Source organism: Solanum lycopersicum, chromosome 5 (genome assembly GCF_036512215.1).
Source record: "Solanum lycopersicum chromosome 5, SLM_r2.1".
Classification (NCBI taxonomy): Eukaryota; Viridiplantae; Streptophyta; class Magnoliopsida; order Solanales; family Solanaceae; genus Solanum; species Solanum lycopersicum.
Genome location: NC_090804.1, coordinates 58311552 through 58338120, shown reverse-complemented (window position 1 = coordinate 58338120; position 26569 = coordinate 58311552).

Below are 26569 nucleotides of genomic sequence, written 5' to 3'. Positions count from 1 at the left end.
CCAATCACGACGGTCTGGGTTGTAACATCCTCATTGTTTGGAAACAACCATAAATGTTTTCTTATGATCATTTCAGACTTTAATTTAGTTTTAGACATTCGAGTGAGCTAGAGCTTGTCCTAGAACCTCACTTATGTTAGTGTTTATTTTAGAGATTAGTGTATGCATATGTGACCTTGTACTCGGATTTTCTCTTATGACATGTAAACATTTAAGACTTTATTTCCTCTATTCATGTTGTGACACCTCGCCCGTTTGAACCTTGGAATTAACTCATACCTTTGGAATAAGTCTGAGACTACCTAAAATATTAGGAAGGATGTTACATGAGTTATTTTTGGTGCACAATGTTTTTAATTTAAGTTTGAAGTTCAAGGAAGTTGGAATATAGAAGTCGGCAAAAGTTATTATAAATGTCGTTAAGGAATTCTTGGTAATATAGGGCGAGCTTTTAAGAAATAATATATAAAGAATTAAAATACCTATGAAATATCAAGTTGAACGTCTACGAGTGTAGTTTCCAACGCATTTAACCATTCATCAATATGACTTCACAATTGGAAGATATGTACATTTTCGTTAGTCTATGCAAGCAGATACCTCAAAGTGGGTCCCTGCACCTAATTCGTTCATTCTTTAATTACATCCATCTCTATCATTTTTTTTCAAGGGAAATTATCAAAAAATACAGAAAAATCAGAACTCAAGCAACTGAATCATCCACGGGTGTTGATTCTTTCAACTGTGAAGTTTCTCTACATCGCGAGCTCAACATTATGGTATAATTTTTTTTGTTGATTTGGGCTCCAACTGTTGAAGTTGCAAAGAGGCAAAATATTTGTATTATTATTTCAGTCATTTTTGTTGAGGTAATCTTATTTTTACAACCCTCCTTGATAGTTCCATGTCGTCGTATCATTTTTGTAGACTTTGAGCCACGTGGTGGTGTTTTTGATATTGCGGTTGTGGGCAGCCTTTTTGTCTTACTTGGTTTCAGTATTATTGTTTTTTATTGATGGTGTTAAGTTTCTTGGGGTCATTGGGGTTTTGTTTGATTCCTACCGAAGTGGCGTACAATGGTTGTTGGATTGTATGACGTAAAGCACGCCTAGTTATGTCGATTCTAGAGCGTGTGATCCTCTGAGACGTTGTTGGAATGTATTTAATGGATTTCGTTGATAATTAATGTTGTTTTGGCCTCATTTTATAGTTTTGACTATGCTGGTTACAAGGGTGACATTAGTGTCTTATTGATCACTTATGGTTCATTCTTACAACCTTGTCGATTTTTGCATTATTGTGTTACTTTGGTTAGCCAAGCATCAAATAGACAATTTATGGACATTTTTTGAAAGGTATGTTAATTCTATTATTTCTTTTCTAGCATGATCCTAATGTCCTAGGCTTGTGATGGCTATGGTCTTACCCTTAGTTGACCGATAGCCCTGTCTTGATAAGTCGGCTACGACCATATGATATAATGTCTATTGGCAACACTCTACTTCTTATTTAGTATCCTAAAAATCCTTTTATGACTCTTTTCTAATTAATTGTGTTTTGTTATAGTTGTAATTTAATGATGTCTGGTTGTCGGTTATGAGCTTGTTTTGGTCTCAGCCAACATTGGCATTGCAGAGTTCTAGAGCATACAAATTGATTTTTATCCGAGCCTACAGGCGGAGTAGACCGAGCCTACGGGTCGGGTAGACCATGACAATGGGTCGGAGATGTTATACTTTTGGGTCATCATATATTTATTGTACCACTAAGCCTCAGATTTACATTGATTCATGGAACACATACGCGGTAACATATATTGGTAAAACATATATGTATTTTACCAAAGAACCTCAGATTTGCATTGATATATGACACATGTAATTCAAATAGTTTAGAACAGATTAACATTCAGATCAAGGTAAGGGGTTAATATGGATATTTAACTATTGTTTGCCCTTGTTAGGACCTATATGGATTGTGTGCTATTTGTACCTGTTGGGCTTATGGGGGCCAGTACAGGTTATTGTTTGTTATGTGCTTATATATATTCATGTTATAGGGAGCTAAGGTATTGTACTTCAGTTTCACACTTACCATTTTGATTCATTACTTATACTTCAGTTTCAACTTTCAGTTTACCTAACATGCTTAGTACATTATTTTGTACTGACGTCCTTACTTGGTAGTGCTTTAATCATGCTTATAGGTCTTAAGCGATGATAAGAGAGACTTGTCGAGTAGCACAACCGCCTATCATGTATATTGGTTGATTCTTTTCTTCCAAGGGTTGCTAGATCTCTAAATGTTTTCTTATTTATCTTTTTGAGTATGTTGGGTAGGTCGGTGTCCTGTCTCATCCAAATTTTATATTTGTAGAGGCTTGTAGACTAGTGTGTTGAGTTGGTAATCACGTTATTGGCCATGTTGGCCTTGTTGTCTAGTCGACTGATGTTTTATAGTTTCTGGCATATTATTTATATATGTACATATTTTCAATTTCTGTATAAAGATCATGGTGGCTTTAATTGCCCACATAGTTCTTATGCTTTCTTAGATACCTTGGTGGTCTCGATGGCCAAAGCATGCTTTTATGCTAGCTATTTATTGCTTTATATAACATATTGGGAGTAGTTTTTTTTTTTGCAGATTTGTTGATAGGGGCCTTGCTGGCCGATAAATTATTCTAAAGACAGCATATTCTTGTTGTTTAAATAATTGTGTGGTAATTTCATGTGTTATTAGTAAGTTGTTTAGTAGGGTTGGCTTAAACCTATGTTTAGGCATCAGGTGTCTATTGCTCCCCCTTAAGTGAGGGGTGTGACAATTGTTTGTTCAGTTCTATGTCATATTAGTGTCCTGTCATGCCATTTTGTTAGCATAGGTTCCATTTCAATTTTAGGATGGAGTCTCGGATTGTGACACCTACTGAGGACTATTTTCCATTAAGTAACGAGCCATAAATTCTAAAATTATGTCACTTTCCTTGTAAACATTTTCCATTTAGCAACAAGCCATCAAGACTAAAGTCAATTTGTAATGACTCAATCACTCAATTTTGGAAAATTTTATGAAATTATCATGTTCCTCTACCATTATCGAACCTATATAATTTTTGATTGAGTTTTAAAGGTTGGTTTCAAAGTTCAAAATTTGGTAAGTTTGTGAGTTTTAAAGGAAAAATTATTGAGTGAATTTTTGGGTCTTTTGGAGTTTGAGGTGTCAACATAGAATTTCGTTAATTTCATCAGTCCCAAAATGAGACATTTGATCTGTGAGAGTTGTTGGTTTCTGATTCTCAATATTTTAGAGGATTTAGGACATAAGTTGTGAAATTTTGGAAATTTAGCTTTAAGGTTTATTTTGGTCGACATTCAAGGTTCGGATACTCAAATTGATATTCTAGAGTTCCTTTCGATTAGGGGGATGATTTGAGGCCTAGGTGAGTTCTTGGTTCATTTTAATGAATTTTTCGAGCCTGTTTTAGCCTTTTTAGGTGTAAGTTAGTTTCTTGTGATTTTTAATGATTTCAGGTCAAGGAGTCCTTGAATTCATTTTTTGACGGTTTCATCCATTATAGAACTTCTAGAATAATTGAATCATATATATAGTTTATGTGTACGGGATTTTTAATGAATCTTGAGGGTCCTTCAATGTCTTGGAATTGGGTGAAGTTGTTTGTGTATGTAGGTTTTACTTATGTGAAGGTCAGTCGCTTAAGTGTACTTTGCTTTAACTATAGTCTTGTCACATAAGAGGCCTTTTCTTTTGTGAAGAAGGTTGCGCTTAAGCAACCCATGTTTAGGGCAGGGTTCGCTTAAGTAAACCGGTGCTTGCTTGTGCGACTTCAGAGAGGTGTTTTTCTACTCATTTTGGGGTATAAAACCCATTACACCATTTTCTAAACTTGGGGAACCCTTGGTGGTAAATTATGAAAGGATTTTCTGTGCTAGATCATTTGGGTTAATCGCTCTGTATACTAAACCTTCATTTTCCGTTGATTAATTATCAATCTTTACAAAAAATTGTGGAATTTTTGTGGGTTAATAGAAGGTTTTCAAGAACCTAAGTTCATGACAAGATGGAGTTTTGAACTGATTTTAAGTTCTATTTCAAAATGATTTTCCCAGTTAGTTCCTAAGGCCTTGAGTAATGCTCTCATGCATAAAATTTCATATTCAAATCTTAAATTTTGTATTGAGTTTTGTGTTGATTGACCTACCTTTTAAGAGGATCGATGTGAGTATTGTTTTTCAGAAAATTTATTGTGAATACTTTCTTGTACGTAGATTTTGTGGCTTTGGAAATGATTTGTAGTTGATTGATTTATGGCAAGTGGCCTCTTAAACCTTGTACTTCTCATTGAATTTCGTATGCTTACTTTATTGATTTTGTGTTGGAAGTAATGGAGATGAGGCAAAGAGTTTAATTGTGCTGGTGTGATTTGATCGTTGAACACCGGAATGATACATGTGATTATTGTAATGACGAGGTCTTTGCCACCGAATACTAATTATTAAGATTTAGCTAAGCTTGATTCTTTTTGGATCATTGTGCACCAGTTGACCAAGTCAACTCATTACAACTTGGTGAAGACTTACTACAATGTAGATAAGTTTTCTAGGATCTACATTTGTAAGATTGTTCAGTTACTTGGAGTGTCTATTTCCATTGTCTGATAAAGGTTCACATTTCACCTCTCATTTATGGAGTTCAATGAAGAAACAGATAAGTACCGAGCTTTAGTTGAGTACTATCATCCATCCTCAGACCAATGGTTAGTATGAGTAGATTATTTAAGTGCTTGAGGATATGCTTCAGAATAGAATTATGTACTTTGGTGGTCATTTGTACGAATCCCTGCCTATTGTGGAGTTATCCCATAACAACAGTTACCATTCAATCATTCAGATGTCACCCTTTGAGGCTTTGTATGTGAGATGGTGTCGGTCTCTCTGTGGGATAGTTTGATTAATTTGTAGTACGAACTTGGGGCACTGATTTGTTGAGAGACTCTATGTTTAAGGTGAAATTGATTCAACAATGCCTTGTGATAGAGCTATGCATATAGGCGTGTCTAGGATGTGTCCTTAGCTATTGGAAAGTAAGTTTTGCATAAGATGTCACCTACCAAGATTCTAATGATGTTTGGAATGAAAGGAAAACTCAATCTGTATTTCATTAGACATTTTGAGATATCGGGGAACTGCGGAAAGGTATATTATAGGTTTCCTTTACTTCTATACATTCAATGGTCAACTCCGTGTTTCTTGTCTCGATGCTTAAGAAATATCATTATGATGATTCTCATGTGATTCAGGTTCCTTGGATCAAAATATGTCCTTTGAGGAGGAGTTGAGTTCTAAGCCTTAAGTGTAGTCTAAGAGGGTATGTCTTACCTCTATTAAAAATTTGAAAATTTAATTGAGTCCCGATTATCAATTTAACTGAACTAGCATGTCCAGCTTATTTATATCGAATTTGAATGATTTCTGAGAGTCCACTCCAAGGAATTTTCTTGTGTTGGGATACTAGTTTTCCAGTTCCTAATACAAGTCATTTTTTACCTTCGCAACTGTGGCCTATAGGCTTTCAATCATGATATGTCTTTTATGTGGACTTCACGATCGCGGTCCATATTGGCTTCCGTTCATGATGAGTAATTTCCTTACCCGTCGTGATTGCAAACAAGGGTCTCTTGATTGAGATGTGAACCGTTTTTCAATTCGCAATCGTGAGAGTTAGTGGCTTGCGGTTACATTGACCATTTATCACCTAGATAGAACCTAAATTCAAGGTTCGTTCTATTTTATCATTTTCTATCTTTAAGAGTTGTAAGAGACCATTCTTATGAGCTTTTTTGTGACAATCGAGTGGGTAAGATTTCCCTATAAATTATACATTGAATACTTGTATTCTTATCATCCTGTCACGACCCAAATCCGGGCCGCGACTGGCACCCACACTTACCCTCCTATGTGAGCGAACCAACCAATCTAAACCTTAACATTTCAATGTAACATCAACAGAAAATAATGCGGAAGACTTAAACTCATTAATAAAAACCAATTCAATAACTATCAATATTCAACATCTATTATTCCCAAAACCTGGAAGTCATCATCACAAGAACATCTACTTTAAACTACTAATTCTAAGAGTTTCTAAAAGCTAAAAATACATAAGAAGCTAGTCCATGCCGGAGGTTCAAGGCATCAAGACATGAAGGAGAAGATCCAGTCCAAGCTAGACGCGTTAGCTCACCCTGAAGATCCGGTGTGACGAAGACTGGCTTGAGTTACTGTTGAGTTGAAGATGACGGCACGTTTGCTGCACTCCACAAATAACAAGAAGAAAAACATAAAAGTAGGGGTCAGTACAAACCACGGGTACTGAGTAGATATCATCGGCCAACTCACAATAGGGAACAGTATGTATTAAGCAATATCATAAAATCAACTAATATCCTTAACATGCAGCATTTATAGTTACCATAACCCTTGGTTACAACACCAAGCACATCAATGAGGACTCACACCTCCTCATCATGCTCATTTGGGAATTTAGTTCATTAGATTGGATATATTATCATATTTCAAGATTCATTATCTTTATTCCCCTCGTGTCGGTAGGTGACACTCCGCTCCTCAATATACTATCCTGGTACCGGAACGTGGCACCCGATCCATATTCTATCCTGGTGTCGGAACGTGACACTCCGATCCTCATATACTATCCTAGTACCGGAACGTGGCACCCGATCCATATATATTCTATCATGGTGTCGGAACGTGACACCCGATCCATATTCTATCCTAGTACCGGAACGTGGCACCCGATCCATATTCTATCCTGGTGTCGAAACGTGACACCCGATCCACATTCTATCCTGGTACCGGAACGTGGCACCCGATCCCCTAATCTCACTACTTTCATTCATCAAGCCTTCTTTCATACCAAGGCATCATCATTATCAAAGTAGATTAGGGTTTCTTTTCAAGATTTGGGATTCAATAGCTTCATCATGCTTATTTATTCATAATTACATAATCACATCATTCATGCAAGCATACAATTAAGCATATAGAAGGTTCACAATACTACTAACACATATCATTCGCTATTAAGAGTTTGCTACGAATAGCATGAAAACCATAACCTACCTCCACCGAAGAATTGAAATCAACAAGCTATCTTCTCAGAATCCTTGCTATCCTCTTTGTTTCTCTCTCTTTCTACTCGTTCTCTTTCTTTTTCTGTCTCTTTTTGTTCTTTCTTATTTTTCTTATTCAAACCCTCTTTCTTTTACCCTAATTAGTATATAATTAAGAATAAAAGATGGCGATAATACCCCACTAATTAACTTAGGGTTACCTCTTTTAACCCCTAAGAATTTGAGTTATTAATATAAACCCACGAAATCTATAATTAAGGAAAGAATAGTCCAAAAACGTTCCTTAAAACGTGTAAGGAAATCCGATTCCGCCTGGGATTTACGCAACCTGTGACGGGCCGTCGTGCCTGCGACGGTCCATCCTGCAGGTCGTCGCAAAGTTCAGAGAGTGGATTTTCACTGAAGTCTCCGTGACGGTCCGTCACGCCCGTGACGGTCCGTCCTGCCATTCCGTCACGAAGTTCAAAGAGTCGATTTTCAGTACCCAATTTCAGATTTTCTAAGTGTTTTGAAACGAGACACTGCGACGGTCCGTCGTGCCCTTGACGGTCCGTCGTGGGGTCCGTCGCTTCTGCCAGTTTTTCCAGAATTGAAGTCTATTGCTCAAGACGACTAAACGGGTCGTTACACATCCAAAATACCTTTAAATCATGATTACATTGAAGTTTTTGGGAATTTTCTCCTAAGTTGGAAAATTGGTATATCCATGAATTGGAACTCGCTTCTTGGTCGACTTTAAAGGGTTTGTCAACCACATATTTCTCTTGGCATGTAGATCTAGTTTTTCAGTTAAAAACTGCATTTTAACTTTCGATTTCTGAAATAATTTTTGGACTATTTTACCCCTGATTTCTAATTCTATCAATACGGGTATCGTTGAAATACTTTTCATCAAATCTTTCAATTCTTGATAGTTGGGGATCATTTTGGTAATCATGTAGTTGAGGAAGCGCCCTGTCAGAGTTGTTCGAGTAAAGTTTTGGCCTTCAAGGTAGGCTTGAATATCCCTCTTTTAGAATGAGATGAGTAGGTAATTGTTATTATGAAATCACCTGTGATGAGTTGTAGTAAGATCTTTAAAGGTTTGTAAGTCTTGACCTTCTTTTTTAGTTTAATATGGTGCCTATTTGTGATGCTTATAATATGTGGAGGCATGTGTAATACCATTTATTATTGCTGAAAACATGTTTTAATTAGGTAATTGCCCGAGTGAGAGTTTAGTGACCTATCCTTATATTTGACATTGAGATGTCCGAGTAAGGGGTTTAAATTGATATATCATCTTAAAATGAATGAAATGCTTTCTAAATGGTAAATATTCATTTTAAATTGATTCTTCAATATCCCTATCATTTGAGGGCGTGTTTCCTCACTTGTGAGTTTGGGAACATTATGTTATTCAAAATTCTCGTGAGGTTATTATACAATGTGTTGTGATTCATTCTTTCCAATTCATCATATCATCCGTCATAGGAGTATGAAAAAATAGAGAAATTTTATTTTTCAAGAAAGAAAATAAGACACCTTATTTTTGTCCTTGACCAAAAACGACATTCCAAGTTGATGAGATATTAAGATTTTGAGAATGGTATATGGAATGTGAGTCCCCGATGAATCACTTTATGGATGCTAAAGCTTCATAAGATGTATACGATAGGTCATGTGATAACCTTGGGTCATCTATATCATTTCATCAACCATTAAATTGCATTGGCCAACTTTGTTGTGTTGTGTGACTTTTATATATGTATCGTTTGGTTTTTACATTATTCACGTCGTTATTATATAAATTGTTTGCATTGATGCAGGAATGGGACTATTCTTCGTGCAAATGGAAGTTTTTTTTTAGTTTTCCTTAAATCTAATTGGTTGCTTATACTCGGTCTTTCAAACCTACTAAGTACATGCAGATTGTACTCACACCTACTTCTGCTAACTTTTTTAGCAGATTCTAGTCAGTGTGATCTTCGTAGTGGTTGATCAGATCTAGCGATTTCTTCTTTTTAGGATTTGTGGTGAGATCCTTTTACTACATCGCCATTAGTCTCCATCTATCATTTATAGCCTTTAATTTCTGTTCGAACACATAAGATATATTCCAAATTCTAAAAATGTATTGATGCTCTTTATACTTGTGCTACAAGATTTTGAGATTTTCTTTATTGGTTTCTTATCAGTTGTGGCCTGACTGTCCTTTGAAATCACATGTGGTTATTCCTTTTGGCTTACACTTCAATTTTGTTGTTCCCGGGGTTTGTGCCATCATGATCTTGACTTTACAATCATGATAACACCTTTCATTCCAATCGAACCTCCACAATTATAACCTACATGGAGATTACCCCAAACCAACAATTCATAATTTCAAGTAACACAGTTCAATAGCAATACCTTAATAGTTACAGGTTGATCCAATCAAGTATGAAATTCATCAATCAAAGTTTCCAACTATTCTTACTTAACAAAGCATTAAAGAATAACTTAAGTTGCACCTCAACACACATTTTACCATCATAGTATTCCATAAACAAGAGTCCTAATAACATATAATCAAAAGTTAAAATATATGAGGTTTGATGCAATGATGTGCAATGTCATCTAGAGTAATGTTTGTCTATTCTACGATACATCCACAAAATGTTACGTCAAAATCCATGGGGGACTCACAAGGTCCATATATATGCCAAAAATAATTTCCATCGGCTTAGTCATCTCTCACCGAAGCTATTTATCATCGACATTAGTATATCTCGCCGAAACTAATATCCATCAACTTTGCAAGAACCATTTCCCATTGGCATCATCACAATAGATCTCATCATAGTGTTTCAAAACTAATGTAAATAGGCATGTTCACAAAATAATATGAAGATGACAACCCCATAAAATTTACAATAAAAACACCATAATCATAATATTTCACCAATAACGGACAAATATTACAACTCAAATCATTCATTATATACCACAGAAAAATTACCATCATATTGCCTTTTTTGTTATTGCTTTTTCATTTTTTTTTTCATTAAGCTCAATCAATATGAATAATTCCACTCATCACAACTTCTCGTTACTCCCCAACGCATGCAACAAGAAAAATATAAAATTCTATGAACTTAACAAAGGTCTAGAAGTTCACTTGCCTCGACAGCTCAATAATCATTCCAACACTTGGATTTTCCCTTCCGCATGGTATTCCAGTTGATAAAATTTATTCAAACAATTGTTCACAATAATATTTTAAAACTAACAATACCCATATCAAGCAATCAGGTAAAGTGCTCGGATTTATCATAAATTCAAACAAAAAAAGAAAATTAAATTTGGAAATTGTTATATGAGTATATTATCTAATGCATTTAAAGACCGATGGTGAAAATCATTTCGAATATGGAGTTGTAATCAGTTCATAATCATCAATTAATCATAGACCATTAATCAGCCAATAGAAAAGTCTCATAATGGACCTTCGAGATTCACTAGAGACTCCATACACACACAAAATATGTTAACTAACAAAACTCGATGCTTCATACTAAATAGAACCATCAAAATACATATTCCAGGTCTCATTTATCAAAATCCGTGAAAGTTAGAATAAATTAACCTAACACGTAAAATTGCAAAACCAAGCTCGAAATCTCTAAAACTAAACCAAGACATCCCCTTGGCCTAAAATTATCATTTGCATCCAACCGAGCTGTCAAAAATTTGATTAGAGCATCCAAACTACGAATGTTGATCAAAGTCAACCAAAAGACTAAAATTTCATAAACTTCCAACTTAAGACCTCAAATCTACGAACAACTCTAAATATGAATTCGACGATTCTCTTAGACCACACATTCCAAAGCTGATAAATATGGCATAAATCCATTTCAAGGCATGGTACTCTGATTGACACCAAAATCACTTTTAATAACGTAGTATTCCAAAACATAAAACTTCCAAAAATCTTAACTTTTTACCTCAATTTGAATAGGAACTTCTTACACCAATTAGAAATAACTCAAATGACTATCAAAAGAGAGAAAGTCGTAAACTTAAGAAAATTTCTAAAAAATACCTTCTGGATCATTACGAATCATGTGGTCTTGTATGGTATAGGACTATTTCATTTATATGTAGGCCTTTGGCCTTCCTTGGCTAAGAAAATAACTGTGGTTGTGACTGCTTGTTGTGGAGGAATTTTTAGGCAATAATGGTACATCTTATACAAGAAAAAATAATTGATGTATCGCCTAGTTTTGTTTACTTTATTTAAGGCTCTGTGATGACATTTGTTGAATTTTATTGTCTTCATATAAGTCAAAATCAACTATTTTGAGACTCCTTCCCTCATACAGAATCTCACCATAAATTGTTTCTCTTTTTTTTTTTTTACCTAATACCATATAAATTAAAAATGCATGCATCAAAATCTTTTAATACTTGCATCATATTTTCTAATTATGTATTGCACAATACTGTTTCCCTTCTCACGTGGGGGTGTTTGTGGGACCTTATATAATAATTTATAGATATTTTGATTTCATAGATTTGATATACATTTTTAAAAATATTATACTAATATAAATAACTAATTTATAGCATATTTTTATTTTAATTTATTTAAGGCTTTTTAATGACATTGTTGATTGTTCTTGTTATCATATAATTCAAAAATCTATCGATTTGAGCCCCCACACCTCTTAAAAAGACTCTTTTTTTTGTTATTTTTCTAATCGCATTTACAGGAAAAATACATGCTTCAAATTTTTTTAGTGCTTCCATAATACTTTGGTATTATATATATATGCATACATATATATACATATATATATATATGTATATATATACACATACATATATATGCATACATATATATATGTGTGTGTGTCTGTATGTATGTATATATATAATACCAAAGTATTATGTAAGTACTAAAAAAATTTGAAGCATGTACATTTCCTTTAAATGTTATTAGAAAATAACAAAAAAAAGAGTCTTTGTAAGAGGTGTGGGGGCTCAAATCGATAGATTTTTGGATTATATGATAACAAAAATAATTAACAATGTGATAAAAAATCCTTAAATAAATTAAAATAAAATAGGCCATAAATTAGTTATTTATATTAGTATAACATTTTTAAAAATGTATATCAAATCTATGAAATCAAAATATCTATAAATTATTATATACCGTCCCACAAACACCCCCACGTGAGAAGGGAAACAGTATTGTGCAATACATAATTAAAAAATATGATGCAAGTATCAAAAGATTTTGATGCATGCATTTTTAATTTAGATGGTATTAGGTAAAAAAAAAGAAGAGAGAAACAATTTATGGTGAGATTCTGTATGAGGGAAGGAGTCTCAAAACAATTTATTTTGACTTTTATGAAGACAATAAAATTCAACAAATGTCATCACAGAGCCTTAAATAAATTAAACAAAACTAGGCGATACATAAATTATTTTTGGTTGTACAAGATGCACCATTATTTCCTAAAAAGTTCATCCACAACAAGAAATCACAACCACAGTTATTTTCTTAGCCAAGGAAGGCCAAAGGCCTACATATAAATGAAAATTAATATATTAATATTATGAAATGAATGTACCAAACATCTAGGTTAATAGCAGACGTCAAACCACTTATTGAAGCTTGTAATTTGTTGTAACTTGTAATTTGAAACTCCAATACTTGATTGCAAATATGAGATCAAATTTAGAATTGAAAATTGAAATATATGTATCATAATAATATGAGACTTAAATGGAATAGAAATTAAAACTTAAAAATTGAAATATATGTATTTTAATAGTATGAGACTTAAATGGAATAAAAATTAAAGATTAAAAATTAAGATTGAGAGTTTAGAGGATATAGAAAATAGATGAGAGAAATGAGAATAGATGATTTTGTAAGAAATAGTAAGGGATAAAAGGGTATTTATAATATTAAAAATGGGTTAAAGTTGTAATTATGATAACTTGAAGATTTGAAAGTATTAAAAGTAGGGGTGGTGGTAGGGGGTGTTGAGGAAGTGAAAAAGATGAAAAAATCCATTGGGGGGCCACTAGTTGTTTCCCCAATGTTCGCGAACGGCTAATTTTTCAATTTTTTTTTTTAAAAAAGAACATAAGGGGATCCCGCTAAATGACCTGTTCAGCCGGGCCGGGTCGACTGGGACCAAAGGGTGATAATTCAACCTTTTTCTTGATTGTCATATTTTTACATTATTTATGCATCATGATTTGTAATTGTCACGACCCAAACCGGGTTGCGACTGGCACTCACACTTACCCTCCTATGTGAGCGAACCAACCAATCTAACCTTAACATTTCAATATAATATCAACAGAAAGTAATGCGGAAGACTTAAACTCATTAAATAAAGACCAATTCATTAACTTCTAAAATTCAACATCTATTATTCCCCAAAATCTGGAAGTCATCATCACAAGAACATCTACGATCAAACGACTAAACTAAGAGTATTCTAAAAGCTAAAAATACATAAGAAGCTAGTCCATGCCGGAAGTTCAAGGCATCGAGACTTGAAGAAGAAGATCCAGTCCAAGCTAGAAGCATTATCTCACCCTGAATTTCCGATGTAGTAAGACTGGCTTGAATTACTGTTGAGTTGAAGACGATGGCACGTTTGCTGCACTCCACAAATAAACAAGAAGAGAACATAAAAGTAGGGGTCAGTACAAAACACGGGTACTGAGTAGATATCATCGGCCAACTCAAAATAGAAAATCAATATATACCAATAATATCTTAAAATCAACCATGATACTCAACATGTAGCAACAACAAGTACTATATCATTAACAATTACCGTCAAGTTCACGCATGAGGACTCAAGCCTCAATACCATACTCATTTGGGAATTATGTTCATTAGATTGAGTATAATAACATCTTTCAAGATTCATTATCTTTATTTCTCTTGTGTCAGTACGTGACACTCCGCTCCCTCATATTCATTAATCCTCTTGTGTCGGTACGTGCCACTCCGATCCCTCATATTCATTAATCCTCTTGTGTCGGTACGTGACACTCCGATCCCCTAAATCTACGTGTCAGTTTGTGATACCCGATCCCCTAAATCTACGTGTCGGTTCGTGACACCCGATCCCCTAATTCTACATTTCGGTTCGTGACACCCGATCCCCTAATTCTACATGTCGGTTCATGACACCCGATCCCCTAATTCTACGTGTCGGTTCGTGACACCCGATTCCCTAATTCTACGTGTAGGTTCGTGACACCCGATCCCCTAAATCTACGTGTCGGTTCGTGACACCCGATCCCCTAAATCTCCTTCCATCAATTCACCAAGCCTTCTTTCTTACCAAGGCATCATCAATCTCATTACTTTAGTTTATCAAGCCTTCTCCCTTACCAAAGCATCATCATTAAAAAGAGATTAGGTTTTTATCAAGATTTGGGATTCAATAACTTCATCATGCTTAATATAATCACAATTATATAATCACGTTCATGCATGCATACAATTAAGCACATAGAAGGGTTTACAATACTACCAATACATATCATTCTCTATTAGGAGTTTACTATGAAAGCATGAAAACCATAACCTACCTCCACCAAAGAATTGTGATCAACAAGCTATCTTCTCAAAATCCTTGCTATCCCCTTCGTTTCTCTCTCTCTCTACTCGTTCTCTTTCTTTTTCTGTCTCTCTTTGTCCTTTCCTATTTTTTCTTATTCCAACCCTCTTTCTATTACCCTAATTAGTATATAATTAAGAATAAAAGATGGCAATAATGCCCCACTAATTAACTTAAGGTTACCTCTTTTAACCCCCAAGTAATTAGACTTATTAACATTAACCCACTAACTTTATAATTAAGGCAAGAATAGTCAAAAACGTCCCTTAAAACGTATCAAGAAATCTGACCCAGACTGGGATTGTGCAACCTGTGACGGGCCGTCGTGCCTGCGACGGTCCGTCCTGCAGGTCGTCGGAAAGTTCAGAGACCCAAATTTCCACCAAGGGCCTGTGACGGTCCGTCAAACCTGTGACGGTCCGCCCTGCCATTTCGTTACAAAGTTCAGAGAGTCGATTTCAGCACCCAAATTTCAGAATTTCTAAGTGTTTTGGGACGAGACACCCTCGACGGTCCGTTGTGGGTTCCGTCGTCTCAGCCTGTTTTTCCAGAAATAAAATCTGCTGCTCAAAACGACTAAACAGGTCATTACATTAGATACCAATGTACCCATCGTTCGTCCCCGAACGATCACAAGAAGGAAAACAAGGGCGAAAAAGAGTACCTGAATCTGTAAACAGATATGGGTATTTTTCTCGCATATCCGCCTCCTTCTCCCAAGTGGCTTCTTTAACCGGTCGATTCTTCCATTGCACCTTGATGGATGCAATCTCTCTTGACCTCAACTTGCGAACTTCTCTATCTAAAATAGCAACAGGCTCCTCCTCATAAGACAAATTCTCATCAAGCAAAACTGAATCCCAACGGATAATGTAATTTCCATCCCCATGATATCTTTTCAACATAGACACATGGAATACCGGATGCACTCCGGACAGCCCTGGAGACAAGGCTAACTCATAAGCCACCTCCCCTACTCGCTTAAGTACTTCAAATGGACCAATATACCTAGGGGTAAGTTTACCTCGCTTACCAAATCGCATCACCCCTTTCATTGGCGAAACCTTCAACAAGACTTGTTCACCTTCCATGAACTCTAAGTCTCTAACCTTTCGATCTGCATATTCTTTTTGTCTACTTTGCGCCGCTAGAAGCTTTTCTTGAATAGACTTCACTTTTTCTATCGAATCCCTCAAAAGGTCAGTACCCCAAGGTCTAACCTCGAATGCATCAAACCAACCAATGGGAGACCTACATCTCCTCCCATACAATGCTTCAAATAGGGCCATATCAATACTTGAGCGATAGCTATTATTGTATGAAAACTCCGCTAAGGGTAGGAAGCTATCCCAATGGCCACCAAACTCTATCACACATGCACGAAGCATATTCTCCAACACTTGAATCGTCCTTTCAGACTGACCATCGGTCTGAGGATGGAACGCAGTACTAAGGTCAAACCTAGTACCCAATTCCGCATGCAATGTTTTCCAAAACTTAGAAGTAAACTGCGTACCTCTATCTGATATGATTGATAGTGGAACCCCATGCAATCGAACGATTTCTGAGATATAGATCTTGGCTAACTTCTCTGCATTGTAAGTCACCTTTACCGGAATGAAATGAGCAGATTTAGTTAACCTATCAACAATCACCCAAATGGAGTCATACTTACCCATTGTCCTTGGAAGACCAACCACAAAGTCCATTGCAATTCTTTCCCACTTCCATTCCGGAATGGGCATTCTCTGAAGTGTTCCTCCGGGCCTTTGGTGTTCATACTTTACTTGTTGACACTTTGGACACTTGGCAATAAAGTCAACAATATCACGCTTCATTCTACTCCACCAAAAGTGTTGTTTTAGGTCACGATACATCTTGGTTGCACCCGGATGTATAGAATACCTTGAACTATGAGCCTCTGTTAGAATAGTGTTGATCAAATCATTGACGCGGGGTACACATACCCTTCCCTTGATTCTCAAAACACATTCCTCATCGATTTGTGCTTCCTTAGCCTCTCCTCGCAATACCTTATCTTGGATTCTTCTTAGTTTCTCATCATCGAACTGTTTTCCCTTAATCTTGTCAAGAAAAGAAGATCTTGACTCCACACTAGCCAACAATCCTCCCTTCTCATTTACTTCTAATCTCATCAAGTCATTAGCTAGAGTCTGAAACTCTCTAGCCAATGGGCGTCTAGAAGCTTGCAAGTGAGCTAGACTTCCCATGCTTCCCACCTTTCTACTTAAAGCATCCGCTACAACATTCGCCTTCCCCGGATGATACAAAATAGTGATGTCGTAGTCCTTCAGTAGTTCCATCCATCTCCTCTGTCTCAAGTTAAAATCTTTCTGAGTAAAGACATACTGTAGTCTACGATGATCCGTATAGATCTCACACTTAACCCCATATAAATAGTGTCTCCATTGCTTTAATGCAAACACTACCGCAGCCAATTCCAAATCGTGGGTCAGATAGTTACGTTCATGCACCTTTAGTTGCCTTGAAGCATAAGCAATCACACTCTTCTCTTGCATTAGTACTGCACCCAAACAAGAATAGGATGCATCACAATAAACAATGAAGTTCTTACCCTCAACTGGCAAGGTAAGGATAGGTGCGACAGTCAACAAAGTCTTGAGCTTCTGAAAGCTTTCCTCATATTCGTCCTACCATACAAATGGAACATTCTGCTTAGTCAAGTTCGTCAATTGGGAAGCAATAGAAGAGAATCCCTTGACAAATTGGCGGTAGTAGCTAGCTAACCCAACAAAGCTCCTTATTTCTGACACGTTAGTGGGTCTTACCCAATTCTTCACTGTCTCAATCTTAGAAGGATCCACAATCACTCCATCCTTACAAACCACGTGCCGCAAGAAGGACACTGCATCTAGCCAAAACTCACGCTTAGAGAACTTGGCATAAAGCTTTTTCTCCCTCAACATTTCCAATACCATTCTCAAATGCTCTTCATGTTCCTTCTTGCTCTTTGAGTATACCAAATATGGCTTAAAAATCCCGTTCATCAAGCTCATGAACGCAGTAGGGGCATTCGTAAGACCAAAAGACATCACTACAAATTCGTAATGCCCATACCTCGTTCGAAAAGCAGTCTTTGGCACATCCGTTGCTCGTATTTTCAATTGATGATAACCGGATCTCAAGTCAATCTTAGAGAAGACACAAGTACCTTGTAACTGATCGAACAAGTCATCAATGCGGGGAAGAGGATACTTGTTCTTTATGGTTACCTTGTTTAGTTGTCTGTAGTCTATACACATTCGAAAACTCCCATCCTTCTTCTTTACAAACAAAACCGGAGCACCCCAAGGAGATGCACTTGGTCTAATAAAGCCTTTGTTTAACAACTCTTGAAGTTGGGCTTTTAACTCTCTTAACTCCGCGGGAGCCATTCTATAAGGGGGTATCGAAATGGGGAAAGTACCTGGTTCAAGGTCAATACAAAAATAAATATCCCTATCTGGTGGCATACCAGGAAGATCTGCAGGGAACACATCCAGAAACTCACGGACCACCGAAACCGACTCAATCGAGGGTACTTGGGTAGTGTCATCCTTGAGATGTGCCAAGAAAGCTAAACACCCTTTACTAACCATTTTCTTAGCACGAAGAAAGGAGATGATACGCACCGGATCGGAAGTGTAGTCACCCTCCCACACTAACAGATCTGTCCCAGGCTTGGCTAACGTCACGGTTTTAGCATTACAATCCAAGATTGCAAAATTTGGAGAAAGCCAAGTCATACCCAGAATTACATCAAAATCATCCATTTCCAAGATAACCAAATCTACATAAGTGTTGCTCCCCACAAATTTCACCAAACAAGACCTATATACCTTTTCAACTACCACAGACTCACCCACCGTAGTAGAAACACGAATAGGCATATCAAGTAATTCACAATGTAAATTTAGACCATTAGCAAATGAGGAAGATACATAAGAAAATGTGGATCCCGGATCAAACAATACAGAGGCCATGCAATCACAAACCAGAAGATTACCTGTGATGACAGCATCAGATGCCTCCGCTTCAGACCGCCCAGGGAAAGCGTAACAATGGGCCCTATCGTTCATCTGTCCGTTGCCCCTACCATGTTGTGATGTAGTGGCTCCAGTTTGCCTATCACCTCGGCCGTTTTGGTGACCACCATTACCTCGACCACCACGTCCTCCAGAATGACGGCCTCTACCATGACCACCTCTACCTCTAGCCATTGGGGGTCTATAACTCTGTTTTGGACAATTTCTCCTAATATGCCCAGTCTCCCCACACCCATAACACTCTCTGGAGGAAAGCATAGGTCTCTCAGAGAAGTGTTGACCGGTCTGAGGTGGACCCCCAACTACAGTCTGTAGTGAAGACTAAATGGGTCGAACTGCGTAACCTCCGGAACCTTGTCCTCTAGAGTAAGAACCATTAAACTCACCTCCCTTTCGAAACCTTTTTGATGTCGATGTCGAGGTGAAGTCATCTGGCTTCACTCCTTCCACCTCTATCACGAAGTCTACCACCTCTTGGAAGGATTTTGCCGTAGCCGCTACCTGTAAGGCTGAAATTCGCAACTCTGACCTCAACCCCTTCACAAAACGGCGAATCCGATCTTGTGGACTGAAACATAGTTGGGTGGCATACCGGGATAATGCACGAAACTTAGCCTCATATGCATTGACCGACATCCTACCTTGCTCTAGGCTCAAGAACTTATCCCTTTTCCTATCCCTCAAATTTCGGGGGATATACTTCTCCATAAACAAGCTAGAGAATAAGGCCCAAGTCATAGGTGGTGCCTCTGTTGGTTGACACTCAATATGTGACCGCCACCACATTTTGGCGTTCCCTTGAAACTGATAAGTCACAAACTCCACACCAAACCGTTCTACTATACCCATCTTGTGTAGTAGCTCGTGACAGTCAACCAGAAAATCATAAGCATCCTCCGATTCAGCACCCTTGAAGACCGGAGGTTTCAATTTCAAGAACTTACTGAAAAGTTCATGCTGATCATTTGTCATTATAGGCCCAGTAGTCAGACGTGGAAATGTGCCTATGTCCAATGAGGCATCCATACGAGGAGCCATAGTGGCTGCATGTTGCACTTCTGAAACCGGAAGTGTTGGCGCAGAAAACACTGGAGGTGCCAGACCTTGATCAGACAACCCACTGAGATAGGCGAGAACCTGATTGATCATCTCTGGGGTAGGTTGGGGTGGCAATCCCTTATTCTGCACTTGTTCAGTTTCCCCATCCTCCCCTTCTCTTATTACTTCCTCAGTCGGTGGAGGAGTCACTGCCCTAGTATCAGATGGGCTAGGTGCTCGTCCTCTTCCCCTATGGGATGTCTTCCCACGACCTCTACTACGGCCTCTTGCCGCTGCTCTTCCTCGAGCAACAGCCCCAGTGGCTTGCTCAGATGCACCCTGTCCCGCCGGTGCTGGTGTTGGTGTTGGCGTAGTCGTTGCTCTAGTTCTAACCATCTGCGAAAGAGAGTGAAGATGGTCAGATACCAATTTGTATCACCTAGATACCAATTGTAATCAAGAAGTAGCACGAAAGAAAGAAAGAAAGAATGGAATTTTCCTAAAGTCTTATAGCCTCTCAAAGAAAAGTAAAGGCGTCCCCCTACCGTTCCTTAAGACTCTACTAAACTCGTTCTTGTGTGATGAGACCAACGAACCTAATGCTCTGATACCAAGTTTGTCACGACCCAAACCGGGTTGCGACTGGCACTCACACTTACCCTCCTATGTGAGCGAACCAACCAATCTAACCTTAACATTTCAATATAATATCAACAGAAAGTAATGCGGAAGACTTAAACTCATTAAATAAAGACCAATTCATTAACTTCTAAAATTCAACATCTATTATTCCCCAATATCTGGAAGTCATCATCACAAGAACATCTACGATCAAACGACTAAACTAAGAGTATTCTAAAAGCTAAAAATACATAAGAAGCTAGTTCATGCCGAAAGTTCAAGGCATCGAGACTTGAAAAAGAAGATCAAGTCAAAGCTAGAAGCATTAGCTCACCCTGAATTTCCGATGTAGTAAGACTGGCCTGAATTACTGTTGAGTTGAAGACGATGGCACGTTTATTGCACTCCACAAATAAACAAGAAAAGAACATAAAAGTAGGGGTCAGTACAAAACACGGGTACTGAGTAGATATCATCGGCCAACTCAAAATAGAAAATCAATATATACCAATAATATCATAAAATAAACCATGATACTCAACATGTAGCAACAACAAGTACTATATCATTAACAATTACCGTCAAGTTCACGCATGAGGACTCAAGCCTCAATACCATACTCATTTGGGAATTATGTTCATTACATTGAGTATATTAACATCTTTCAAGATTCATTATCTTTATTTCTCTTGTGTCGGTACGTGACACTCCGCTCCCTCATATTCATTAATCCTCTTGTGTCGGTACGTGCCACTCCGATCCCTCATATTCATTAATCCTCTTGTGTCGGTACGTGACACTACGATCCCCTAAACCTACGTGTCAGTTCGTGACACCCGATCCCCTAAATCTACGTGTCGGTTCGTGACACCCGATCCCCTAATTCTACGTGTCGGTTCGTGACACCCGATCCCCTAATTCTACGTGTCGGTTCGTGACACCCGATCCCCTAATTCTACGTGTCGGTTCGTGACACCCGATCCCCTAAATCTACGTGTCGGTTCGTGACACCCGATCCCCTAAATCTCCTTCCATCAATTCATCAAGCCTTCTTTCTTACCAAGGCATCATCAATCTCATTACTTTAGTTCACCAAGCCTTCTCCCTTACCAAGGCATCATCATTAAAAAGAGATTAGGTTTTTATGAAGATTTGGGATTCAATAACTTCATCATGCTTAATATAATCACAATTATATAATCACGTTCATGCATGCATACAATTAAGCACATAGCAGGGTTTACAATACTACCAATACATATTATTCTCTATTAGGAGTTTACTATGAAAGCATGAAAACCATAACCTACCTCCACCAAAGAATTGCGATCAACAAGCTATCTTCTCAAAATCCTTGCTATCCCCTTCGTTTCTCTCTCTCTCTACTCGTTCTCTTTCTTTTTCTGTCTCTCTTTGTCCTTTCTTATTTTTTCTTATTCCAACCCTCTTTCTTTTACCCTAATTAGTATTTAATTAAGAATAAAAGATGGCAATAATGCCCCACTAATTAACTTAAGGTTACCTCTTTTAACCCCCAAGTAATTAGACTTATTAACATTAACCCACTAACTTTATAATTAAGGCAAGAATAGTCAAAAACGTCCCTTAAAACGTATCAAGAAATCTGACCCAGACTGGGATTGCGCAACCTGTGATGGGCCGTCGTGCCTGCGACGGTCCGTTCTGCAGGTCGTCGCAAAGTTCAGAGACCCAAATTTCCACCAAGGGCCTGTGACGGTCCGTCACACCTATGACGGTCCGTCCTGCCATTTCGTTACAAAGTTCAGAGAGTCGATTTAAGTACCCAAATTTCAGAATTTCTATGTATTTTGGGACGAGACACCCTCGACGGTCCGTCGTGCCCATGACGTTCCATCGTGGGTTCCGTCGTCTCAGCCTGTTTTTCCAGAAATAAAATCTGCTGCTCAAAACGACTAAACAGGTCGTTACAGTAATATCATCATAGAGTGTATTAAAAACTCTTTGATGATTAGAAAATACTTAATTCTTTCTAACTTTTATTTTCTTCATGTTTGTTAGCTAGTAGAAATTAGGTTCTTCATTAGAATTAATAAGGAATGTGTAGCCCCATTGTCTATATTTATCCCTATTGATTTTTTTTTTAATTAAAGACGACTAGAAACTCTGTCTGATGATGAATTTAGAGGGAAAATAATAATTAATCCTTAATCATATTTATTGTCATTTTGTTGGACTCAAATTGAATGTCTGCATAAACAGCAAAATCTTAATTAAGAAAGGAATAAAAGAGGCCTAACTAAGAAATGACCAATTTATTTTTGAGGAGAAATTAAAAAAATAATTAGAAAAATAAAGTAAATACTAATTTTAGAAAGATAGCACACCATGGGCCTCATTAAATTATGTGAGAATTTATATTATTACATAGAATAGAGTACAAGATAAGAATGCATTATTAATAATATGGGTGATTGAACATTTATAGAAAAAAACAAGCTCTTTTAGAATAATTAATTTAAGTAATATATGTTCTTTATTAATGTTCACCCAATAACATAAATAATCATATATTATTCCATATATAATCATATTTAACTGAATACATGAGGAACCCTTATTATCCTATATAACCATTTCAAATTGAATGTTGAAGTTCAATCTCACAAAAAGTACTTACTGAAATATTAATTTAATTTCCTTAAATTATTGTCGTTTGGAAAATTAAATATTTTGTTCTAGCACACCTGATTATAGGCATGACGGAAATTTGTATTAGTTGGACTCCAATGTTGGTATCAGATAAAAAGTTTCTCTACTTACTTCAATGAGAACTTTCACATATAGTCACTGGAATAGGCTAATTACTATCCATAACTATAATTTGATAATTACAATTCCTAGCTACATGTTATAAGGAGGAGAGAGGAGAGCGAGCTTGGGAGAGAGAGGAGAGAGAAGACAGAGAGGATAAAGATCCCATGTGAAAAATACTTTTGGTGGAATATTCTTTATCCTATCTCATTTGATTATATCCTCCCTTTAATATAATTTTCGTATATAGTGGTGAAATATCCTTTGCCAAAAGAAAATCATATATTAGTGGAGTATGACAAATCATTATTCCAACCAAACACCCCCATGACTTACTTATTGATCAATATGATCTGAAGAAGTGATTACCAATGTTAGTTGAATGGCTAGATATTGTTGTGTCTCCATATGTAGGCAAATAGCTCATATGCGGTCGAGCTTTATGTAGATCAAATAAATATTTTGCATCTAGATAATAAAATTATTTCGGACTCATGAGAGATTGATCAATTTTATTGAAACTCGTCTTTTCTTCTCAAATAAAGTCACACATCTTCTAGTATTTGCATAACAAACAATTTGTAAGTGCACTAATTGCACTAATACGCAATATTTTTAAATCATTTTCATGAGGTTGAAAAGATCCTTTCTTTGTGTTAAGCAATCTCAAAATCATTGAGTACTCAATGGAATAGCTTTAAAACATTTTAAATCCTTTAAGGTTTTTCATATAACCTTCATCGTCTAGTTAGACGTAATAATCATTCATTATGCATATTGAGTATTTCATCTATTTCCAGACTAAAACTAGTCTCATTGCATTTACCATTGGAGAACATATCTCTATTTAATAATGTTAGGACTTCTGTGAAAATTCATTATGCCCCGAGGCACGAGCCGTATTTTATATCTTATGGTTATACTTTCGCACAATGATTCATTTGTACCCTTACTGACATATATTTTGATCTAAGAACTATATGTTCAAAAGCATCACTTTTCTATGTGAAACAAAATACACTTGAATAGTGGCAATCATTTATCTGTTCACACTATATGACATATTCAAATTTAGATCCTTGTAATTATTTATAGTACTAAGTGATAAATCATATCAAATATACCATCGACAGTCATTTTGATATCAATCCCAATACGACATAACTTATCGAGATCTCATCATTTTCAGGTACCTGAACCTTTGCCAATGTTTTATGAAATGTTATGTCATAGTATTATTCAAAGCACTTGCCTCATAAGTAATTACTATTTTAATAATTTGTTTCTCTCCTTTATCAAGGAGTTTCACATTTGGAATCGATTGGTCTATCACGATTCAGGCGTACCATAGACTCTGTCCTTCAAGGACTACTTATTGGAGAATTTGCATCTTAATTAAAATATTGGGTCAGCAAATACATCTAGCAACTTACTTGCAACATTTTGGAAATGAATCATATATTTTAAACTTCAAGTTCACATTTTTTTAACGAGGATTAAGATAATTCACCCCGCACATAATTTTCAGCTGCTGGACATATCTCCCCGTAATATTTAGAAAATCTAACATTCACCCTCAACCTCATTTGGGGATCCATCTTGGTGCATGGAGCAATAAAATCATATGTGCGCACATTAAATTTTTAGATGAAAATTATTTGGTTCCTGACCCTGAACCAATTGTGTTGGGAGAACCTGTTGGCTTGATGCATACATGTTAAAAAACTCATCTCATACAAAAGTTTATTTAAAAGATTTGTTCTCATAATCAATGGTCTAGCTATAATTGGAGGCATATAAATTCTACTAAACCAACCAGCTTTATCAACATGACTTTATAGTTTGGAACTTTGCTCTTAATTTAGTAATCCGAGTAAACAACCTTACAAAAACCAATTTGTAAGTTGATACAAATGCTCATGTGACCATACCATAGATACATCTATTAAATCATAATAGCAAACAATCCACATGGCAAGTGAACATGTCCATATTCACCTTTTTATATGTTTCAAATAATTTTAGGGGATACAATCCCAACCTTAGCTGGTACAATCATATTTTATCACGAGAACAAACAATAAAAGAGAATTTTGAAGAATCTTTTATTTGTTAATTCTCAATTTCTTTTGAATCACATTTTAATCGGAATGGCCAACCGATTATGCCAACTTATATTTATACAAGTAAACTACTAGTTTACTTTTGCATGTGATTCCATTACCCAGCCATTATTTGTATACAACAAATAATGGGGAGAAAATGGATAATCTTGGACGTAAATATTTATTACCCACTTTGAGTAGTAATTTTAAGATATTAAATCTTCCCATAATTTATAGTCTCAATATAATATTTGTTTTTCATTCTTCTGAAACTTAAAAAGTTTCTTTTGAGACTCACTACAACCTCAATATTATGAACAATTTCATTCCTCCGGATTTGTGTACTACCACAAACTTCACAACGCTATTCTTATGGGGACCATCTCCTTCAAGGAGAATATTATTATTATTATCATGGTTAAATTATCACATGCAAGACTTATTTCTTGGCAACCAATGACAAATTTGTTTGGTCATGAAATAAAACTTATTAGGATTGAACTATTTCTTTCTTTTGTCTTTTAATAGTTCATAATTTAACATATCACAATATTTGTGTAGTACTAAATGACCATTTATGTCAAATTATTTCTTTTCAATATCGCAAACCTCCAGTAAAGGCGAGATGTGACATTTATCCGACAATTCATGGATATGTTCTTATCCATAAGATACAAGTCACATTTTCTTTAAGAAATGGACCATAACCATTTGAACAAGCTCTATAAGTTTTTAATATAAACTCATTGTCATACTTTCACATTTATAAAATTTATGTGACTCACCTCAATATCACATTAAGAGATCACATGTACCAAATGTACTATGACTTTGTATTCTTTTATTTTGATGGAGGATTTAAAAAAATTTAAAATTTGGTTGCACTAACTCAATATGTTCAATAACTTTTCATACCACTTTGATGACAAAAATTTACCTTCACACTTGAAGGACCATCTTAAGAACCCAAAATGTTCTCCCTTTTACTCATATTCATCCATTTAACCACTTGTCATTTTCAGACATATTATGTCCTGCTACTACATTTACATAAAAGAATGGAGCCAATCAATTGGACAAATTTCATGACATTTATCAAGAGCATATCAATTTGCTTAATCATTGTTACATCGTCTTTATACAATG